General features: G+C 39.6%; 1 pseudogene; it reads right to left on the bottom strand.

Annotated features, from left to right (window-relative positions):
- Positions 1-9854: 9854 nt before the first annotated feature.
- LOC132616091 (LRR receptor-like serine/threonine-protein kinase RPK2) lies at positions 9855-13944 on the bottom strand (annotated as a pseudogene).
- Positions 13945-15356: the final 1412 nt, after the last annotated feature.

Below are 15356 nucleotides of genomic sequence, written 5' to 3'. Positions count from 1 at the left end.
TATTGTTGATCCTTATCTCATTATTATTGGTTATTGATATCATATTATGGCTATTGATCTTATCATTGATGTTGATCTTATCTTATGATTATTGTTCCTTCAAGGTGAGATACGTCTATGAGAATAGTCCCATAATGATAATCGGAGGAGTACCGACCTTACATCACTCTGATAGAGTCATAACTTTTCTTTGGGCTCTCATGCATGCTTTATATATATATTTTCTCACACCGAGCCGCGCTATAGTCGGCCGGGCAGGTGCATAGATGTGTACACCACTGCAGTGGGCAGGTTATGATGATACCCCGAACGTGGGATGCCCCAAATGCGGAATGATATGATATATGGATGGGTTGCACGTTCCGCAACACTAACATTTATGGATTGGGCTGCACGTTTCGCATCACTAACACTTATATTATATATGCACGAATCTTTTTTTTTTTTTTAAAAGTTAAGCATGCATGATATCCTCCTTAAGAGTTTCAATCAGATGTACATGTTATTTCTCTTATCTCATGCTTCTTTCCTACTTTTATTGTGTTGTTATTTTATGCCTTGCGTACTCAGTACATTATTCATACTGACATCCTTTTATTTGTGGACGTTGCGTTCATGCCCATAGGCAGACAAGGAAACGGACAAGACCCCTAGGCTGCTTGATCAGCGAGTATACAGAAGCGCTCAATTTGTTCTGGAGCTACAGTTCAACTGGTACTATTATTTTGTGTATATATGGGCATGGCGGGGTCCTATCCCGTCTTTATAATGCCATGTACTCCATGTAGAGGCTCGTAGACAGATTTATACAGTCAGATGTCCTGCAACCTTATCGGTTCATATTTCTATATATCATTTTTGGCAGCCTTGTCGGCTAGTATATATGGGCATAGTTGATGACATTTGTATAGTTGGGCATATATCTTTTGGACTCGTGACTTTTACAGATTATGATATTTATGAGTAATCTTATGGTTGACCTAGATATGATTATGAGAAGTATGTTAAGAGGTGCTCGGTAGGTTAGCTCCGGGTATCCGTCATGGCCCTCTGAGCCCTTACTTTTTCGGAGGGTCGGCGGGACATGGGAGGCTTGGGTCGTGATAGAAGTGGTATGAAAGCTGTTCGTCCTAGGGACAGCGGCTCAGAAGCGCAAGTCAGTGATAGGAATGAGAACTGAGCGGGTACCGCCTACAGATATAGAAGACGACGAGTCCCAGAATGAGGTTCCATCTCAGTCCTCTCACACTCTGCCCCCTCCAGAGGAGCAAAGAGAAGTCTCAGCTCCAGCTCTAGCACCCCAGTTTATTCACCGGATGCCTCAGGCCAGGAGATGAGGGAGGCTATTCAATTGCTGACCTAGTTAGTAGCCGCTCAAGCTCAGCAGCAAGGTAGGGGTCATGGTAATAGAGCTGTTAGTGCCAGAGTTTGTGATTTCATCAACTTAGACCCTCCAGAATTCTTTGGGTCCAAACTAGACGAGGACCCGCAGAACTTCATAGATGAGATGTTGAGAACATTGCGGGTAATGTATGCTTCAGATGTTGAGTCGGTAGAGTTGGCCTCTTATAGATTGCGAGATGTGGCCATTCATTAGTATAGTACCTGGTGCCTTCTAGAGGGGTAAATGCACCTCTACCGGTATTGCAAGAGTTTGTAGATGCCTTTTTTAGACACTATTTGCCTCTAGAGGTTCGACGGGCTAGAGCTGATAGGTTCCTGAACCTCAGATAGGGGAACATGAGCCCGGGAGTATGGCCTTCGTTTTAATTCCTTGGCTAGGTATGCTCCAGCTATGGTAGCTAATATGGGAGATCGCGTCCACCGGTTTGTGAATGGCTTGGGGACATATTTGAGTGATGATTGTTTAACAACCTCGCTTCAGGAAGGTATGGATATTTCTCGCATTCAGGACCATGCCCAGAATTTGGAAGAACAGCAACAACAGCGGAGGAGTGAGCCTGAGTATGATAAGGGCTATAGTAAGAGGGCCAGATCCTCAGGTGCTGTTAGTGAGTTCAGAAGGTGTCAAAGGCCGCAGTATTCTAGTCACTCGGGCCATTTATCAGCTAGTGCACCTCCGTGATTTGCAGGCAAGAGATTTGATTGCCTATTTATTCTGGACCAGGTCAGAGTTCCAGAGCTTCGGGTTCTCAGTATAAGGGTGATTTAGGTCAGATGAGGCCACCTTTACCACGATGTACTCAGTGTGGTAAGCTACATTCGGGGCAGTGTCGCTTGGGTTCAGATGCTTGTTATGCTTGCGGCTAGATAGGCCATATGATGCGCCACTGTCTATCGAAAGGTGATAAAAGTATGGTTCAGCCTACGGGATCAGCAGCTGGTTTTTCATCATCGGTACGTCCTCTGGGGCAGAGTTCACAGACACCAGTAGGCCGTGGCAGAGGTAGAGGGGGAGCATCTAGTTCGAGCGGTCCTCAGAACCGTATCTATGCACTGGCTGGGCGATAGGATCTTAAGTCTTCGCCTGATGTTGTTACAGGTATATTATCAGTATCTTCTCACGACGTGTATGCATTGATTGATCTAAGTTCTACATTGTCATACGTTACTCCTTATATTGCCGGTCGATTTGGGGTGAAACCTGAGCCAATTAAACCTTTCAAAGTGTCTACACCCGTTGGTGACCCAGTGATAGCTACACGGGTATATAGAAATTGTGTGGTTTTAGTCTGTGACCGTCATACCATGGCTGATTTGATTGAGCTAAATATGGTAGATTTTGATGTCACTATGGGTATGGATTGATTGGCTTTTTGTTATGCCAATATTGATTGTAGAACGAAAATGGTTCGTTTCCAGTTTCCAGGAAACCTAGTTATAGAATGGACGGGTAATATAGCATCGCTGAAAGGTAGATTTATTTCCTATTTCAAGGCAAGGAAGATGATTACCAAGGGCTGTATTTATTATCTAGTACGGGTTCAAGATAAATAAGCAAAGTCACCAACTCTTCGATCTGTTCTAGTAGTTAATGAGTTTCTAGATGTGTTTCCGGACGAGCTTCCAGGTCCTCCACCAGAAAGGGAGATTGATTTTGCCATTGATGTGTTACCGGATACTAAGCCAATATCTATTCCTCCTTATAGAATGACACCTACAGAATTGAAGGAATAAAGGAGCAGTTGAAGGATTTGCTTGAGAAAGACTTTATTAGTCCTAGCTCGTCACCGTGGGGAGCACCCGTTCTATTTATAAAGAAGAAAGATAGCTCCTTACGGATGTGTATCGACTACAGGCAGCTGAATAAGGTGACAATAAAGAACAAGTATCCACTTCCCAGAATCGATGATTTATTTGATCAGTTGCAGGGTGCCAAATAGTTCTCAAAGATAGACTTAAGATTTGATTATCACCAAGTGAGAGTTAGAGAGAAGGACGTTCAGAAGACGGCCTTCAGAACTAGATATGGTCATTTCGAGTTTCGAGTAATGTCTTTCGAGTTGACTAATGCACCGGCGGTATTCATGGATTTGATGAATAGTGTATTCAGGCCTTTCCTAGATTCATTCGTGATTGTATTCATCGATGATATCTTGGTATATTCTCAATCCGAGGTAGAGCATGCAGACCATTTACATGCTATTCTTAAAGTTTTTCAAGCCCAGAAGTTATATGCAAAGTTCAAAAAATGTGAGTTTTGGTTGAATTTCGTGACTTTTCTGGGGCATATTATTTCAGCTAATGGTATTCGGGTGGATACCCAGAAGATTGAAGCTATGAAGACTTGGCCAAGACCTGCAACACCTACTGAAGTTCGCAGTTTTTTTAGCCTGGAAGGTTATTACAGAAGATTTGTAGAAGGTTTTTCCTCCATTTATGTACCACTAACGAAGCTGACTCGAAAAACATCTAAGTTTCAATGGACGAACGCTTGCGAGCGCAATTTACAAGAGTTGAAGAATAGATTGACTTCGGCCCCGGTTATGACATTTCCAGAAAGATCGGAAGGTTATGTTATTTATTGTGATGCCTCAGGAGTTGGTTTCAGTTGTGTGTTGATGCAGCATGGTAAAGTTATTTCTTATGCTTTAAGGCAGTTGTGGAAACACGAGAAAAAATTACTCGACCCACGATCTAGAGTTAACTGCGGTAATTCATGCATTGAAGATGTGGAGGCACTATTTGTATAGCGTTCATGTTGATATCTATACAGACCACAAGAGCCTCCAGTATATTTTCAAGCAGAAGGAGTTAAATTTGCGGCAAAGGCGATGGTTGGAACTATTGAAAGATTATGATGTTAGTATCTTATATCACCCTGGAAAGGCGAATGTAGTAGTTGATGCTCTTAGCCGCAAATCCATGGGTAGTTTATGTAATGTCCAGCCAGAGAAAAGGGAGCTAGCTCGTGAGCTCCATCAGTTAGCTAGCCTAGGAATCTGATTATTGGATTCGGGCAATACATGAATCACTATCCAGGATTCAGCTATCTCATCTTTAGTAGTTGAGATGAAAGAGCGCCAGTATAAGGATCCCATGTTAACTCATTATAGAGATACTTTCCCTCAGAAGAAAAGGTCGCCATTTGAGATTTCTATAGATGGAGTTCTCACATATCGAGGCATATTACGTGTTCCTGATATTGCAGGATTGTGTCACCAGATTTTGGAAGAAGCCCATTGGTGCAACGTCGAGGGAACCGCCCTCATGTCATGTACCCACGGTCTACCCAACAACACATTGTACCTCATTTCTCCTTCAATGACTTAAAACTTCATTTGTTAAACCGTCCCGACGGTATTTATTGGTAGGGTAATTTATCCCTTTGTAGTTTCGCATGCCATGTTGAATCCTTTAAGGACCCGGACTACCGACACGATCTTGTCTAATAGTCCCAACTGTTCCACCACTTTCCAACGGATAATGTTAGCTAAACTACCTGGATCAATCAAAATACGTTTAACCTGTGATTTATTAATAAGGATAGAGATTGCCAAGGCATCATTGTGGGGTTGCATGATGCCCTCTGGCGTCTTCATCACTGAAGGAAATGGATCCCTCTGGTATGTAGTCCAGAGTTCTTTTTTCTCGAGTGATTGAAACTTGTTTCCTCTTTATCATCGGACCCTGGAGAGTTTCAGCCCCACCGATGATCATGTTGATTACATGTTGTGGCTCCGCTGGCTCAACTTGCTTATTTGTATCTCTATTTCTGTAATTCTCTTTAGCTCGGTCGCTTAGAAACTCGCGCAAGTGCCCTTTTTCAGTAGTCGGGCCACTTCGTCTCTCAGCTACCGACAATCCTCCGTTCTATGGCCATGAGTACCATGGTATTCGCATATCACATTCGGATCCCTTTGGGAAGGATCAGACCGAAGCGACCTCGGCCACCTCGCGTCTTTAATATGGAGAATAGCCTAAATTCAGCAACATCCACATTGAAATTGTACTCGGACAACTTCGAGCTTTTTCTGCTGGTAGACGACCCGCCAGTGTCACTTCTAAATTGTAACCCTCGGTTTCCGAAACTATGCTCATTACGCCTATCATTCCTAATCAAGTGATGACTAGGACTATTTCGTCCCCTGTCTGACCTGAAGCTCGACCTCTCCGGAGGTTCATACAGTTGGTATCTATCCTTGGATAACTTTGGCTCTGTATCTATCACCCTTTTTGACCTATCTGCATTTTTACCTCGGTTCGCCGTTCCCGGTGGCAGTTCGATTTGATCATCCTCCACTCTAATTTTGGACTCATACCAGTTATGGACGTCAGCCCATGTCACTGCCTCGTATTCTATATAGGTTCTCCTTCAGTTTGAATGAATTAGAAGAGCTCCGGGGGTTAAGGCCCTTAGTGAAGGCTTGGGCTGCCAATTCTTTTGGAACCGGGGGTAACAGCATCAGTTCCTTTTGGAAACTCGATATGAACTCTTGGAGTTACTCATTGTCCTTTTGGGTGATCCTCAATATGTCTTCCTTCCTTGCTTGGACCTTCCGAGCTCTAACATGAGCCTTTATAAAAGTATCTGCAAGCATTTCAAACGAGTTAATAGAATGTTCAGGAAGTATATCATACCACGTCATTGCCCATTTGGACAATGTCTCACCGAATTTCTTCAGCATCACTGACTCTATTTCGTCCTCTTCGAGATCATTGCCTTTTATGGCATAGGCGAAGAAAGTCACGTGCTCCTGTGGATCCGTCGTTTCATCGTACTTAGGAATGTCTAGCATCTTGAACCTCTTCGGGATTAACTTCAAGGCCGCACTCGGGGGATAACACCTCTGACGGTATCGTTTGGAATCCGGACCTTTCAAAACCAGTGGAGCCCCGAGGATCTGGTCCACTCGAGAATTGTACGTTTCCACTATTTTATCATTTGTATCGATCCGTTTGGTCAACGCCTCAAGCATATTCATGACCTCGATTGACCCGTCGGAACTCGATCCGTTGCCATTGTCAGCCACCTGATTCCCCCCCCCCCCCCCCCCCCAAGCCGGTCCACTGGCTCATTTGGTTCCTTCGTATTGACTCCGTTGTCCTTCTTTTAGAGTTGGTCAATAGCCGCCCACTATTCCTGCAACATTTTAAATATCAAGTGTAAGTCAATTTCTTCTCCCGCATCACTCGGTGTCTTTCGGACAAATGCCCGAGATGAAATCAAAGGGTTATTGATGTTGAACAAATCAATGGGATGGTTGTCATCTATGTTCTAGTCGACAGCGTTATTTGTATTGACATTATTTGGATCAACGGGTGAACGCCATTTGGATCTTGGGGAAAATTATTGACTGGTACCCCGTTGTTGTTGTTTTCGCGGTGGTGACCTGGTTCACCACTATTGTTCAAGTCGATCGACTGCCTGCTGTTTGACATTTCGAAGTTAACCTGAAATCACAAATTTCAATAGAACAAGTGAAAGTAGAGTCACAAACAAATCACCACTATTATCTTTATCCCCACGGTGGGCGCCAAACTGTTTACCCCTAAAAAGGCAACAATTGAATTTATACGCAGTTTAAAGGGTATGTGGTTTAATTAGTTGTTAACGTTATGATATATGAAATAACAATCAGTTGCAAGTAAAGAATAAGAATTGAATTGAATAATGAGTGTTGCAGAGTTTGTGTGCCAAAAAAGTAGAATCCTTTTAACTAATGAGGCTTTATCCCTATTTATATTACAAAGGCAAAACCCTAATGCTCCCCTAAATAGGGTAAAAATTTATTTACTACAGCTGGCAGCACCAACGGTTCGAACATACCGGACGGCGGGATTCGCGGCCAGAAATTCGACCCGTCGCAAATTTCTCGTATTGACGGTAACTGGTGTCTCCTCGACTGTAGCATAACGGACGGTGGATTTGGTGGCAAGAAATTCAGCCTGTCACGGATTTCTCGTGTTGAGGCTAACTGGCATCATCTCAGCTCCCAGACTGACCTCATCTCGGACCTTGCTGTCTCCGTATCATCGACCCCAGACCGATGTCCCAACTCGACATCCATGTACCCTATTTACCTCGACCTTTCACCGGCCTGACTCAATTTCATCATAGTGGTTTTTACCGTATACATAATGCATATCATATCACCCTTATTGACTTCGTGTTTAATTGCCTTATTTGAAATACTAGAATTGGTTCATGATTAACTGTTCTTACTGTTGGTTCTGATATCTAGTTGAGTTGTGGAACCTTATTCAGTCCTTATTTGTCGGATTATTACATTTATATCCCCCTTAGCTAACAAAACGTAAAGTGTGGGAGTAAGCATTTGGAAGAACAACACTCGTCACTACATTTGTTCAAGCATGGGTTTTGGGTGAAGTCTCTAAAAGCGTAGGCTTTAGTTCCTCAATTTTAGGGCCCCATTTTTCAACGATATCTTTTTTTTTTTTTTGGGAAAATTATAAAGTATTTTGAGTAATTTTTGTCATTAAAAGGAAATAGTTATTTAATTGACAAAAAATAAGGCCCCTAAATCAGTAAATAACATATAGTATACAAATACTCAATCTATATTTAGTATATTGACGAAATAGAAGGCCCTTGACTGGTTTCTCTCCAATACGCAATCTACTTTTAGACTTTCTCTAAACTTAAGTGTACTTCAACACTTTTATATTCTTCTTTATTTCTTCAAGAGAGTCTTTGATTATATCGTTGGGAGGGATACGAGCTACAACGTATGAATTTGCTATTTTGTTTTTTCTCGGGCACCAAATATTGTAAGAGGTACATTGAAGCAGCAAATAAGTATTTTTCAAATCTAAGTTATCAACTTCTTGAATCAACTTATATTATTTCAATTTTTTAGTATTTGTTTCATCTAAAATTTGCTTGTTTTTGATATTTTACTACGCAATATATGTTGTATCTTTAACTATTTATTAGAATATAAAATATGCCAACTAGAAAATATGAATCCGATTGTTCAAAACTCAAAAAGAAGAATTGAATCTTTGATAAAATCTTAAAAAGGAGCTCTTGAGGAAGTAAGTGAAATGTAGATATAGATCCTCAAAAGTAGACTTCAAATAATTATTTTTTTTCTATTCTCATTTTTGTGCCTCATTGAAGTTTGACTTTAGGCCCCCAGTAGTATTGAGTAGCCCCTGCTTCCGTTTTGGGTAGGTCGATGATGTTGCTGAGCACACGTTGTTTTTCCGTACTCACTCTAAACTTGCGGCACCTTTTTATTTGCAGAATCTGTTCCGAGCACCAGTGAAGCGCGTGGCGTCGCCGATCATTGAGGCTACTACTTGGAGTCATCGAGGTGAGCTGTTTGTCTTATCCGCGGCATCGGACTCCATTTCTCTTTGTTGTCATTATGTCTATTATTTCGAGACAATTGTTTTAGACTTATTCGACTTGTATTCATAAACATAGTAGCTCTTGTACTTAATACACTAAGTTTTGAGTGGTTTTATAGTACTTTCCCTATTTTATGAGTGTCAGACTTAGATTATGAAATGATTCTCAGTTTCAGTGTTTCACTTTATTTTTCTTATCAATTGAATAACTCTTTTTAAAATGGTTTAAGGTCAGCCTACCGGATTGGGTTTAGATGCCCTCACGGCTTTTAGAATTTTGGATCGTGACAACAAAGATTCCTCTATGTTCCGTGATCAGAATTTGTTTTGTAAAGAGCCAAAGAATCAGATTACAAAAATTGGATTCTGTATCAGGTGTTCTTGAATGCATAGCATCCCAAAAGAATCTAAGATTTTAATTAACGTTTGACCATATTAGAAAAATCCAAGACATCTACTGGAGTTTATTATCGACTAAAAATATCATTTTAAAGAAGTTAAAAAGAAAAGTTGATTCAGTAAATAATTCAAAAACAGGAGAAGATATTAACCAAGTTAGGACTTTTGTACAAGAAAGCAATTAAGGGACTTATCAATCAACTGTGCCTCAGTTCCAAAGTTATTAGACTCAGATATTATATGACCTTCTAGGAGTTTATCATATTTTCATTATCTTTTGGCTGGCCGTCAACTTACCACAACTTTCCCTGCATTCAGACTTGAGACCAGGTATATTAAAAGCCGAGTTAAGATTAAAATGACTTGTCTAGAAAAACTCTTTGCAGAAGATTAACAGATATTCTAAATCTTTACGACATTAATTATGTAATCTCATCCTAACTTTTGGCACTCATACTTTATTCGTTTACTTAATTCATTTTGTTCCCTTATATTCTACTATAATGGGAAAATGCCTTGCTCAAAGGAAAAAGAGAATAAAGAAAAGAAACATTTGTACCCGGACTAATTTCCTTTCAAAACACTTAAAAGCTCCATTGTTTCTGTTTTTTAAGGTTAAAAGGCATTCACAATTCAAGTTAATGTTCAAAACCTACCAAAATTGTACATTCAATGACTTGACACATGGAATATAATGATTTCTCACATCATGGTATTGATATGTAAAACATAGCATTATCATTCATCCATCGGAATATACATTTACAGGGGGAAATGGCTACATGAAACCGGTGAGCCTAATTTTAGTTAAAAATTAACTATAAAATAAAGCAGAACTAAAGAGGCTTTAAGTTACTTTCACTAATTAAGGCACAAGAAGTGCAATTTTCTTCAGTTGCCCGACAACTTGCCTCATCCTTGGCCTGGCAGAAAGGGATTCTGTAGTACACAGTAAAGCCAAATGCAGCATGTCCACCAGCTTCTCCTCGGGACCTGCCTCCCACAAACTGGAATAGAAAATGTCCTGTATCTTGTCATCCCGCAACAACATGCTCACCCACGAAACGATGTTGAACCCATTCTCATGCACGGAAAAGGAAGGATCTAAAGCCCGCTTGCCCGAGAGCAACTCGAGCAGCACGATACCATAGCTGTAAACATCGGCCTTGTCAGACACATGACTTGTCAGAGCATATTCCGGTGCTACATACCCAAACGTTCCTGCAACTTTTGTAGTTGTGCAGGTTTCCATTCCCATGATCCTCGACAACCCAAAATCCGACAGATAAGCATTGAGTTCATTATCCAACAATATGTTACTCGGCTTAACATCTCGGTGGACAATGCGGGGGACACATTGATCATGGAGATAAGAGATTGGAAGAGAAATATCTGAGGCAATCTTGTGAAGCACCTTAAAGTCAAAGACTCTATTAGCTCTATCCTGTATGAATTTCTCCAAGTTACCTCCCGGGAGATAATTGTATATCAGGAACATATCAGCCTCACTTGCATAGTATCCAATCAGTGTAATGAGATTGGGATGGCTTATGCTTCTAAGGCTATTAATCTCAGCATTGAACTGGGGAAGTCCTTGACTTCTTTCAACTGAGAGCCTCTTTACTGCAAGTATAATTCCGGAGGAAACTTCAGCTTTGTATGTGGAACCAAATCCACCATTTCCAATGCATTTGCTCCAGCTAAAGTGTCTGGTAGCCTGGACGATTTTGTCATATGTCAAAACTACTCCTACATCGTTGAAAACTGTAATATCGCTTCTTTCAGGTGATTCAGAGGCCTCCTCAATTCTAGGATTTGGTGTCCCTTTTTTTATGTGCATACAGAAGGTAACAAGGATGGCAAAACCGAGAATAAATGCCATTGCAGATACTGCAACAACAGTCTTAATGGAAGAAAGTGAAAGTCCTCTCTTACCATTTTTGGATTGAGGCTCTTGTGGAGGAACTGCATAACTTTGTGACTTATTGGATAAGGTCGATGGCGTGGGTGCAAGAAAAGAGTTCCCCAGGAAGCTACACCGGGTTATCATCTTATTATCAAATGGAAAGGATAAATTATTGAATGAGATGTTGCACGCATGAAGAGCCGTCATACGTTCCAAACCTGAGGGAATCTCACCAGACAATGTGTTGTTGTTCAACAATAGAACAGTTAAATTCAGCAGGTGCGTGAGACCTTCTGGAATGTCACCGGAGAGTGAGTTCGATGAGAAGTCCAAAACTTCAAGAGAATGCATCTCATGGAGATCAGCCGGAATTTGGCCCTGCAACTTGTTCCAGCTCAAGTCAAGTACTATGAGGGACTTGCAATGACTAATGTGCCTGGGTAAGGACCCGGAAATATTGTTTCAGGATGCATCAAAAGATTTGAGAGACCTACATACTGAACAAATGTACTCAGGAACTTGGCCAGAAATCTCATTGCTGCTAAGATTAACCGTCATTCCACCTAATCCATCACAGTTTCAGAATAAGTTCCCATCCGACAATCCAGTAAGTTTGTTTCCACCAGCAAGAAATGCATATTCAATGCGCTTGCCTAAGCTTTCATGGGCCATTGGAATTAAAGGAATTCTGCCGGTGAAGCTGTTTCCACAAAAATTATGGATCACTGGATAACCGGTAGTAGGAAAAGGAAGAGGGCTTTCGGAACAAGTTTTATATGCTAAGAATGACAAATAAGGAAAATGTGGATTGTATATTTGGATATGCTTGGGATCATGCGGACAAACACTTGTACTATACTGGGGAATTCGGCCTGACATGAGGCTCCTACGGACATCAAAAAGAGTCATACAAGTGTTAGGATTGGAAAAGTCTTCTATTCATAACCGGAACAGAATTACAATAAGAGGAGCAACTCTCACACTCAACTATTACAAAAAACCAATCCTAAACTGAATACCTATATCTCACTCAAGTGTTTTCCTTACTGTTTTTCTCTCTTTCTCTTGGTGATGCTACAAATGATAGAAGGCTTCTCTATTTATAGGGATGAAATGAACCTATTGATGTCATTTGTGACTCAAGCAAGCACTTGACAATTTGCCAAATACAAGGAAGATGTTTTCTTCCTTAAAACAAGGAATATGTTTTCTTCCTCAAAACAAGGGAAATGTTTTCTTCCTTGTTTTCTTCCTTAAAATGAGGGAGATGTTTCCTTCCTCAAATTATGGGATGGACCCAACAAATCTCCCCCTCCAGTCCCATACACCTGAAGGAGGGTACACTGGCTTTTAGTTTGAGCGCATGCCGACAAGTTCTTTGCACAATTCGAACTTGTCTCTCGGTACCACCTTGGTCAGCATGTCTGCAGGATTGTCGTTTGTGTTGATCTTGGAGAGCTTCAGTTCATGTTGCTCGACTGCTTCTCTGAGCCAGTGATATCGAACGTCAATATGTTTTGTGCGTGAGTGGTACCTCGAGTTTTCGCTGAGATCCATAGCGCTTTGACTATCACAATGAACTGTGTATTCTTCTTGTCGGAAACCCAGTTCTTGAAGGAAACGTTTCAGCCACATAAGCTCCTTCCCAGCTTCAACTGCGGCAATGTATTAGGCTTCTGTGGTTGATAGTGCTACACACTTTTGTAACTTGGATTGCCATGACACAGCTCCCCCTGCAAATGTAAATATATAACTTGAAGTTGATTTCCTGCTATCATAATCTCCTGCCATGTCAGCATCAGTGTAACCTTCCAAAATCGGCTTAGCTCCCTCATAGCACAAACATAGTCTGCATGTACCCTTCAGGTACCGTAGTATCCACTGGTCCAGTGGTGGAACCCGATGGGTTTTAAGGCGGAGTCCTATAGCGCAGTATTTTACTGCGTTATAGGTGAGAGAAACATTTGTATAGCGCAGTAAAATACTGCGCTATAACACTTAACGGCTCCGTCTCCGTGAAGTGCTATAGCGCAGTATTTTACTGCGCTAAAGGTACTTTTGTGACATTTTTTTTGTTGGGGTATTTTGATTCAAAATGGTTTTTTGGGGGCATTTTGGTTTCGGACTCGCTAGAAGCTTAAGTGAATCTCTTTGGCGAGGAATGAGTGAAAAAAAAATATTTTTCTTTTTCTATTTTACATAGTGAAAATAGTTATAACGCACCCTAACATTTGACCGGATTATTTATAACACACTCAATCTTTACGGGTGACCTATTACCCCCTGTACCTGTTTATAGTGTGTTTTATTGGCCATTAAAATGTCACCCCTAGTTTTTTGAAGTCAGGTGCAGCCCACACGCCTGAGAAAAGACTAAAATGCCCTTACCATTCTTCCCATTCTTTAACACTTAGACTAAAAACACTCTAAAAAAAAAAAAGAACAGACTCCCTTTCAAATCTTCACATCATCTGCGTAATTTTTGCACATTATAGTCAAATCATCGAGTTTGGGGTTTGACATTTGGCACATTTTGCACTGAAGACACTAGATTTTACCTATTTCATAACTTAATGTATACAAAAATTTGGGGGAAATTAGCAACCCTAACCTACTAGATATAAGAAAAAAAGAAAGAAGAGGAGAAATTTACTCAAGTTTGTAACTTACCTCTTGGATCCATCCCTTTGAAGTTAGTGTTTCGGTTTTTTAAGCTTCAATGGAGTTCCAATTGGGTAATGTGGTATTGAAATGGGTCAATAATGGATAGATTGAGGGGATTAAAAAAAATAGTCCTTGGGAGGGTCAGGTGGTGAAAAAAAAAGGGTCGTCTGAGTTTAATATGCACCTTACGCGCTTCTTGTGCCTGTCCTCACGCTCATGTCCAACTCACCACAAAATGCCAATAAAACACACTATAAATAGGTACAGGAGGGTAATAGGTCACCCGTAAAGGTTGAGTGTCTTATAAATAATCTGGTCAAATGTTAGGTGCACTGTAGCTATTTTCCAATTTTACATATAATAGTGTTTAATGAACATATAGTCTAAGAATAGGACAAAAATATTATTATAATAAATTTGTAATGTAATCACAGAGATAGATATTTTAAAAAGCATGACAAAACATGTGATTTAATACTTGTATCCTAAGCTGAAAAGAGAAAAAACTCATTTAATTGTAATTCACTAGAATTTAATTGCAGCATGACTGAAAAATAAAATATTTTTCTTGTTTTAGTTATACATATAATGGTATTTAATGAACATAGAGTTTAAGATTAAGAAAAAAATATTGACAAATAAATTCTCGTAATGTAATCGCAGAGATTGCTATTTTAAAAACTGTGACAAACATGTGATTTAATATTTGCAAACTAATCTGGAAAGAGGAAAAACTCATGTAGTTGTAGCTCACTCGCATTTTATTGCAGCGTGAGTGTAAAACTAAAATATTTTTCATTTTTATTCCTAAATATAATGGTGTTTAATGAACATAGAGATTAAGATTAGGACATAAATATTTTCATAATAAATTCTTGTAATGTAATCATAGAGATAGATATTTAAAAAACTGTGATAAAGTATGTGATTTAATATTTGTAACGTAATCTGAAAAGAGGAAAAACTCATTAATTGTAACTCACTCGTATTTAATTGCAGCGTGAGTGAAAAACAAAATATTTTTCTTGTTCCATTTATACACATAATGGTGTTTAACGAACATAGAGTTTGAGATTAGGACAATAATATTGTCATAATTAATTCTTGTAATGTAATCACAAAGATAGATTTTTTAAAAACTGTGACAAAACTCGTGATTTAATACTTGTAACCTAATAAGGAAATAGGAAAAACTCAATTAAATGTAGCTCACTCACATTTAATTGCAATATGAGTGGAAAAAAAATATATTTTTCTTGTTCCATTTATACAAATGGTGTTTAATGAACATAGATTTTAAGTTTAGGACAAAATATTGTCATAATAAATTCTTGTAATGCAATCACGGAGATAGATATTTTTAAAATAGTGACAAAATATGTGATTTAATACTTGTAACCTAATCTGAAAAGAAAAACTCATTTAGTTGTAACTCACTCGCATTTAAATGCAGCATGAGTGAAAAACAAAATATTTTTCTTGTTCCATTTATACATATAATGGTGTTTACTGAACATAGAGTTTAAGATACGGACAAAAATATTGTCAAACTAGTTCTTTTCACACCATCGGTTAGATATTTCAAAACTATAACTAAATGTGTGGTTTG

The sequence above is a fragment of the Lycium barbarum genome, chromosome 10 (genome assembly GCF_019175385.1).
Source record: "Lycium barbarum isolate Lr01 chromosome 10, ASM1917538v2, whole genome shotgun sequence".
Taxonomy (NCBI): domain Eukaryota; kingdom Viridiplantae; phylum Streptophyta; class Magnoliopsida; order Solanales; family Solanaceae; genus Lycium; species Lycium barbarum.
Note: the sequence above shows the minus strand (reverse complement) of the source record. Positions and strands in the feature narration are given on the sequence as shown.